This window comes from Prosopis cineraria, unplaced genomic scaffold (assembly GCF_029017545.1).
Source record: "Prosopis cineraria cultivar Desert tree isolate PC_DT_omini unplaced genomic scaffold, ASM2901754v1 PC11, whole genome shotgun sequence".
NCBI classification, from domain to species: Eukaryota; Viridiplantae; Streptophyta; class Magnoliopsida; order Fabales; family Fabaceae; genus Prosopis; species Prosopis cineraria.
The window spans coordinates 35,812,853-35,820,586 of record NW_026555342.1 but is presented as its reverse complement, the minus strand read 5'-3'; positions in this window follow the sequence as shown (position 1 = coordinate 35,820,586).

Genomic DNA, 7,734 nt, shown 5'->3' with positions numbered 1-7,734 from the left:
CAAATTGTAAAATAATTTTTGTAGGAATAGAATTATTGGCTATACTTTTAATTAATATGCATGAGGTAGAAAATCTATTATTTATTTTTAATATACAAGTAGAAATATGACCTAAAGCCTATAGGAAGTATCAGTGGCAGAGCCAGGATCTTGTGTCAGGAGGGGTGAAATCATTTACATATTCATAATTTAAAAAATAACAAAATTATTTAATAATTATATACCTTATAAATTTTCTCTACATGATTTCATGTTTTGGAATCGTTTAACAGTCGGCTAATTGCCAATGCTTTCAAATATATCTTTTTTAATATAAGTCACAAGATAATCATTCATTCATGGATTCTCCATTTGATTGTGCAACTGAATTTTTGCAAACTTTATAATAAACAATGTGTCTTCCAGTTTTAACTAATTTTTTCATAAATTTGTTTTGAGATTTCAAATAACACGGGCAAGATTTTTTTTTTCTTATTTTCTTAAAGGTTTAATAAATGTTAATTTTTTATAAAATAATATTACTATTTGGGTGTATTGAAATTGTGGGCTAAAATTTATTGGGCTTTTGAGTTAAAAAAAAATTAATTTTGGATCTAAGTTAAAAAATAATATGAAATGGTTTAAAATGCAAACTACAAAAAAGAGGATTATAAAATATAAATACTTATACCTTCATTCTTATGTAAGTAATTTTTCTCATTTGAGAGGGGACATATGCCCCCCTCAAATACATGTGGCTCTGCCACTGGGAAGTATTATCGTAATTATGTACTTTTGAATTAATTATATAATGTTGATGAACTTATCTTCTACTACGCATTTTATAAACTTCTCCTAATCATTGCTTTTCTTGTTATAGGTATACATATGCCTGATAAATAATACTATAATATTGATGCGGATTATGTTATTTGCTTAATTTAAAATCATTATTTCATGCAAAAATAAATACCTAATCAAGCTACTGGAATTGCCTTTGGATGAGTCTATGCTGAAGCTAACTGACTTCAATTTCACAAAGACTATTATGCAAATGACATTGGTAACATGGGAGCCTTCTGACAAGCTAGTAACCAAGTCTACCTTAATGCCTCCTACTCACAGGATCACCATCATATCCTGACCAAAGCCATCTTCAGTAAGCAATTTGGCTTGAATGCATTGAATCAAAAGGAGCTTATCTATATGACTGCACTATTGAAGGACTTTAAATAATGATGCGAAATTTGGTGACTCTAGATCATCAAAGGGCAGCGAAGTATATGTTATATGGATCTCTTATCTCCAAAATCTTGGATGATAGGAAGATCAAGTATTTGGAAGGGATTGAAGTCAGTGGAGTGGATATCATGGGCAGTACAACAATAAGGAAGATGAAGTTATTAGCTGACAAAGAAGGACAAGGTGAAGCAAGGACAAACCTACATACATCATAAAGGGGGCATTATTCCCCAATAGATAAGGAAAAAAAATTAAAAATTATACCCCAACAATTTCAATTAGCCTCCCAAAAATTTTCAATTGCCCCCACACTAAAAAAAATCACGTCTCCTTGAAATTTTCCATTACTCTCTAAAAATTATCTAATTCAGGAACTTATCTATGTATAATAAACATAGATAAAAATATTTTTCAAATTGAGAAATCAATATTCCTTTAACAAAAGAACTTTGATAGGGAGAGATACAATTATCAAGAATGCACTTAAGCCTATTAGCAAGAATCATAGAAACATTTTGTAGACCACACTACAAAGACTAGTAGGCCTGGAGTTTTTGAATCTTTGTTGCACATCGCACTTTGGGATCAGATGAGTGAGAGTCTTATTCAAGCCTTTAAATAGAAAACCCCTTTCTCTGAAAGTATAGGTCATACTGCAGACATCAACCCCTACAATATCCCAGAATTGTTGAAAGAATTTAGCATGGAAACCCTCAAAACCAAGTGCACTATCACTTTGCAACTCAAAAGTTGCTTTTTTGATTTAATCCGACTTAAACTTTTCCATCAAGAAATTTATATGGTTCTGATTCAGCTTTGGTAAGTTTAGATTTGAAACAAAATTAGCACTATCCTCCCATGCAACATAGACCTGAGGACAAAAGATATCTGTAAAGTGTTTGGCAGTAAGAGATTCAATCGTCATTAAATCAGATGTCCATGTATTTTGCTCATCTTGAATCCTATAAATTACGTGTGCTGCTCGATTTGATTTGACAAGAGAGTGAAAGAACTTCATATTTCTGTCCCCTTGAATAAGCACAGTCTGCTCCATAAAGTAAGCTGCAAGTGACTACACGCCTTATGAGGAGCCTTTGGTGCATAAAAAGATGAGTGAAGTTAGAGTACACGCTTTATGAGGCATGAAATCAATGAGAAATGAGAAAAGAGAATTTAATACACATTTTACTATGTAAAGAGATTAGTATTATGTGCATGAGTAAAGAGAAATAAATATTATTTTAATGCACATAAATTGAGGACAAATTTTACAAGGCGGCCAAACATTCCGATAGGGACTAACACAAGTACAGCATTTTGGCACATAAAACAAGGCAAGGTCCAGTTTAAAGAAAATGTTTGGGAAAATTATCTAAATCAAATTTATGAAAGTAAGTGCAAAAACATATATATAATAAGTACAATTTTTAAAGTATTCAAAAATAGATGACACTCAGTCCTACCTTAAAAAGTGTGTTAATAGTAAAAGTGGTCTCGCATCATTTCACATGCACAAAGCCACTTGTCATTTAATGGGATAAGATGACTTGAATTTAATTATTTAATTAATGCAAAGGGAAAATAGCTTAAGAATTCGTCACCATACAAGACCATATTTATTAGAGTGCCATTACTTTTTTTTTTATATAAGACAAGCTCTTCCTTGTCTTCGTCATTTGCACATTTTGGTCAAGCAAGAGAGAGAGAGAGAGGAGAGAAAATTGTAGAGCTTTGAGAGAGAAGTTGAAGTTGGAAGAGATGTTTTGAAGATCCAAGGTCAAAAGCCAAAGGTAAATGTGATTTTATGTTTGATTGCGGGGATTTGGAGGGGAGTGCTCCCCTCCCCTTATTTAGTTTTTCTCAAGATCTAGATTTGCTTGCTCAATCTCCAGTTGCTTTTCCAAACTTTGTATCCTCCAAGAAAGATTGTCAATACAATTTTTATTCCAGGAACAAAGATTCTTCATCGTGGAGAGTAATTTTGAGTGTATTTGAAATCTTGGAGCATTGAGAGGACAACCATATGAGACTCTAGGAAACTACTTATATTTTATGAGTGACATCTCTATCAATAAGACAAGCTCGAAATGATTTGTAGGTGAAAATTGAAAATCAGATCATATCACAAGTAATAAAGTTCAGTTATTTAGGATCGATTATATAAAATGATGAGAAAATTGATAGAGATGTCACTCATAAAATACAAGTTAGATGTTTATGGAGAAGGGCATTAGAGGTTTTTTACAATCGGAATATACCAAATAAGTTGAAAGAGAAGTTTTATCGAATTATTATAAAACTTGTAATGCTACATACCATGCATTTTAGGTCAATAACATGATGCATTTTGGACAAACTATTTTTACGAATATGCCAATGGTGAGACAATCAGAGAACATCCAAAAGATAGCAAGTGTTAGTTCTTACACACATCATGATCCTCAAACACATTGCCATTTGGTAAGATACATTTAATTTGTAAAGAAAAATGGCATACAAGAATCAAATTACTACTCCCTTCATTTAAAAATGTAAGGCATTTTTAACTGAATCTCATTCCCAATAAAGTAATTACCTACTTTTAAACTAACCTTATCTTTTCATATTTATTCCTATTAAATATCTTATAATAAATATAAAGTCACTATTAATATGAGCACTTAAAAAAAAAGAGCAATAATTACACCTCGAAATACTAAAAATATTTTATATTTTTTAATATTTAATTCCTTAAAAAATATCTTATATTTTTGAATGGAGGGAGTACTAAATAAGTAAAAACAATATTTAACTTCGTATAACATCTATAGGTAGTTGCACTTTTCATATATCATAAACAACGCAACAAACTTAAAACTAAAACACGACCCTAAGTCCAGTTGAACGCAAGATAGAATAGCCACGGACTTGTAAAATTCACCATTATATTTATTTCGAAGGAATTATGTGGGAGCTTCCCCTACTAGTTGTAACATTCCCCACTACTAAAAAAATTATCTTTCATATCAAATTATGCTTTACTCCCAGACTTCGACTGACCTTGTTGGATTTTTTTAAAAAAAGTTATATTTCATCATATTTTATTATATATTTAGTTATTTTTTATAAAAAAAATTTTATCATTATAATTATTGGCTTAATTTTTTTTTCACATATTAACAATATGATAGGATGAGAGTGAATGTTTAGAAAATTATGCAATTTAAATTGAGGTGTAAAATTATTTTCTACAAAAAAAATTTAAAAAATTTTAAACTAATATATAAGGATATAATAGTAAATTAGTTATTACCTCCCCTCTCCTCCCTTCCTACACCAAACAAAGGATTATTAAAAATCCCTCCCCTCTCCTCTCCTTTCCTCCAACAAAATCAAACAAGGTAACATTAAAACCTTCCCCCCCTCGAACTAAACACACCCTTAGGTTTCCTTCCATTCTTTCTTTGGTTCTTCCATTGCATGTGTGTTTTAATGGCTGGATCATTCTCTTCTCCACTTGATAGAAAGCATCAAGTAGGAAGCATGCATGTGATTTTTCTTCAAGGTGTTGTTCTGTCTGAAGCTTCTATTAAGTTTCTGGACATGAATGAAGTCCTAAAAAGCTTCAGAAATGTTGTTTAATGTTGATTTATATGTGTATTAAATGCTGGAAGTGTTTGAAAACAAGTTATAGTTTTAAACCCAAAGGATAATATGTGAGATACAAGCACAAGTTTGACACTGTCCAGTTTAGAGTCTGGTTGGTTGCGTGATACTTTCCAGATTGTGTAATTCTTTTCTGGCTACGAAATTTGGATATGTTTTAGTAGACATGATAAGCTTTAAAATGAGTCCTATTTAGTGTTAAACAAAAAAGTATAGAAAAATTTATGATCTATCTAAGTTAAGGCCAGAAATCTGGAAGTTACTGGAAGTAAGTTTAGCTAAAGTGAATTTTGCTTGTGATTCTGGAATTATGAGTTTACAGAATGACACACATGATATATTTATATTAAAATTGGGTTTAATATGGATATGGACACCAAAATCATCCTCTTACGATTAGTATTGAATGAGTTATGAATTTTTAAAGTAAGGGTGTGAAAACGGAAAATAGCTATGTTTTAATTTGGAACAGTGAGAATCTCAAGCCTATAAGTGGTTTCTGTAGCAAAGGGGGCTTTTATAAATGATTTTTCATTTACAGAGGACGTCCCAAGATTTATTTAGAGGCTAATATCACGCCCAATTGATTTTTTTAGAATTAGTTATGGTTTTTCAAATTTAATACAAAATTCTGGAAAATTTATGTATGGGGCAGAAACTTGAGAATTACCTAAGTTACTAGATATATGTTCTATATTTGGGCCTAGACTATGGGTGTTATAAGGCACTTGCTACCACCTAAAGCTAGTCTTGATAGGCCAAAGAAGTCAAGATATAGTTAATTTTTCTTTATGGCCAATAACCCAAGGACTCTGAGCCATGAAGGTTCTACAATAAAATTAAGTTATTTAATCTTATTCCTAGGGAAGTTGTGCAAGTATGCTCACCAAGTATAAGAGATTAGTATATGATATGTGCTAGCATTGACTTGAGGTTAAAGTTTATCTTTTCATGGCTTAGAAATTTATGTAATGCATGCAAATTATTGTATGTGAGAACTCTAAGAGGCCTAAGGAACAAACACTTGGCTAAGAGCATGAGGGCAAGTTTATGATTTTTCAAGCTTTGTCTATGTTAAAGAATGTATATATATTGCTTATGTATTAATGAATGATACCCAATCCAATCACCTAGAGCATTACAAGCTTGAAAGGCATGCAAGAGAATTTTAACGAAATTAGGGGTTGAGAGAGAAGTCTTTCTTAAAGACATGTGATTCCAAATCAAATGCTATTTAGAGTTAAAGTTGTAATGTCATGTTTATCTTATAATATAGTCAAACATCCATATACCAGTGTAGATCACTTAATTTAGTCCCTATGTTAAGTTAAACTAGGAGTAGACTAGGGTGCCTTCTTTAATTATTAAAGAATTTTTATGTTAACGTGAACCCTAATATTAAATTCCTATTATAGGATTTAATACTTGTGAACGTACCCTAAGGTTAGAGGCTTAAGAGGAAGTAGCTGAGACAAGTAGTAAACTATTACGAAACTCTTGTATTTATTACATGAGTATGTTATAAGATGATATACTTGCCATGTATGATTTATGAATGTTAAATTCATAAATGTTTATGATGATGATGATGTTATGCTGGATTTCTTGGCCAATATGATTTTCCATGCTATGATTATGATGTTTATCTACATGGCTTTGAATGTCTACAAAAAGTATACCATGCTTTAAGTACTTGAGTTAAATAATTTTGCTACTGAGATTTCCCCAAATCTCATCCCTTCTGACTAAACTTTCAGGCACCACTAGGACTAATAAAGGAAATGCTGAGGTATAAGTCAGGTGGCTTACAAGTAGATAGAAGTTTACTGCTAGCTAAGTTTGTACATATTAGGAGGACAGTTAGTCCACCTATCCTTTAGACACTAAGTTGCCATATAAGTTATGGCATAAAGATGTTATGATTTTTAGTGATATCCGTATCGTGTACATAAGTACATCATAATGTTATAAGTGGTTAAAGGTGTATGGCGAGAAAAAGAGAGCAAGAGGCTGCACTAAATTAAGAAAGAAAGATATAAAAAAATAAGGATGGAAATCTCATTAAGGCTCAAAAGACATGGTTAAGTGTAAAAAAAGAGTTCTTTTTGAAAAAAATTGTCCTGAATTAGACAGTGATTGATTCTCCTGGTCTATCTTCCCTGTATATGCCATACTACAAAAGAGATAAAGATAAGTTTAATTAATCAATAAACAAAAAAGGGTATGGTTTTAAAAAGCAGTTAACAAAGAAGTTTATTTTAAAAGTTCCACTACATATGCTTTATAAGTGCTCTTTTATTAACCTCTTACTATTTAATGGCATACTTAGAGTATATAAAGGAAAGATGTGTCACTAGTAAGGTTCCTTGGAAAATTCTGTTCTCGTATGTTTGCTGGGATCTTCAGACGGCTGGCTGTAAATTTCTGCTGGAGAAAGAGGTTAATGATTTTCACTTTAATGTGGAAACTAGCCTATTTAAAGCCATCCAAGATAGAAAGTTTCTTAATTGTATGTGTAACCGGAGCAAAGAGAGGAGAGACAATGTTCAGAATCAACAAGAAAACAAGTCTTTGAAGTTGGAAATAGCATGAGGTTGCTTGAAGGAAGGGAATTATATATGGTCTGCTGCAATCTGGAACAAAGATAATCCATGGATTGCTGGTTTTTATAGGAAAGTGTCTCTGAATACATTTTTTATTAACAAGTCACTCAATAACAATTACTTAATATGTCACATCATTAATTCTATTTCATTAACCTTATTTATCAACTGTATAGTTCCCTCATGCAAGCAAGACGCTGACTTATGAAAGATTGGATTGCATCTGTGAGTTTTTCTTTTGGTAACATTAGCCACTGTTAGGAAT